General features: G+C 51.0%; 3 non-coding genes across 3 annotated transcripts; all 3 read right to left on the reverse strand.

Moving 5' to 3' along the window:
• Positions 1 to 71: 71 nt before the first annotated feature.
• Positions 72 to 190, reverse strand: LOC123178809 (5S ribosomal RNA). The gene has a single exon (XR_006489871.1). It is a non-coding gene; the product is annotated as a 5S ribosomal RNA (ribosomal RNA).
• A 317-nt stretch (positions 191 to 507) lies between these two features.
• On the reverse strand, positions 508 to 626 carry LOC123178810 (5S ribosomal RNA). The gene has a single exon (XR_006489872.1). It is a non-coding gene; the product is annotated as a 5S ribosomal RNA (ribosomal RNA).
• A 297-nt stretch (positions 627 to 923) lies between these two features.
• On the reverse strand, positions 924 to 1042 carry LOC123178811 (5S ribosomal RNA). The gene has a single exon (XR_006489873.1). It is a non-coding gene; the product is annotated as a 5S ribosomal RNA (ribosomal RNA).
• Positions 1043 to 1082: the final 40 nt, after the last annotated feature.

Raw genomic sequence — 1082 nt, forward strand, 5'->3', positions numbered from 1 at the left:
AATAAAACACGGTAAATATATTACTTACACGTGCGTTTTGTTTTGCAAGCGGCGCGAAAAAAATTAAAAAGGGAATGCAACACGAGGACTTCCCAGGAGGTCACCCATCCTAGTACTACTCTCGCCCAAGCACGCTTAACTTCGGAGTTCTGATGGGATCCGGTGCTTTAGTGCTGGTATGATCGCATCCGACATGTTACCCCGGTCTTCGTCCCTTATCCTTGCCCCTCCCAGCTCCACTACAAAGACGATTGCACATTGCTTTGGCCGCTCCCTCTCAACTACGGAGACGAGTTTAACGCGGTTTCCACCCCTCCCTCTCAACCGCACCAGTGCACGCTTGCCGCGCCACAACGCCGACGCTGGACCCGTGAATCGTGAGCACCCAGCTATGACTTACCGCACTCAGCTATGACTTACCGCACTCGTGCAAAATAATAAAACACGGTAAATATATTACTTACACATGCGTTTTGTTTTGCAAGCGGCGCGAAAAAAATTAAAAAGGGAATGCAACACGAGGACTTCCCAGGAGGTCACCCATCCTAGTACTACTCTCGCCCAAGCACGCTTAACTTCGGAGTTCTGATGGGATCCGGTGCTTTAGTGCTGGTATGATCGCATCCGACATGTTACCCCGGTCTTCGTCCCTTATCCTTGCCCCTCCCAGCTCCACTACAAAGACGATTGCACATTGCTTTGGCCGCTCCCTCTAAACTACGGAGACGAGTTTAACGCGGTTTCCACCCCTCCCTCTCAACTGCACCAGTGCACGCTTGCCGCGCCACAACGCCGACGCTGGACCCGTGAATCGTGAGCACCCAGCTATGACTTACCGCACTCGTGCAAAATAATAAAACACGGTAAATATATTACTTACACGTGCGTTTTGTTTTGCAAGCGGCGCGAAAAAAATTAAAAAGGGAATGCAACACGAGGACTTCCCAGGAGGTCACCCATCCTAGTACTACTCTCACCCAAGCACGCTTAACTTCGGAGTTCTGATGGGATCCGGTGCTTTAGTGCTGGTATGATCGCATCCGACATGTTACCCCGGTCTTCGTCCCTTATCCTTGCCCCTC

The sequence above is a fragment of the Triticum aestivum genome, unplaced genomic scaffold, assembly GCF_018294505.1.
Source record: "Triticum aestivum cultivar Chinese Spring unplaced genomic scaffold, IWGSC CS RefSeq v2.1 scaffold37362, whole genome shotgun sequence".
Lineage (NCBI taxonomy): Eukaryota > Viridiplantae > Streptophyta > Magnoliopsida > Poales > Poaceae > Triticum > Triticum aestivum.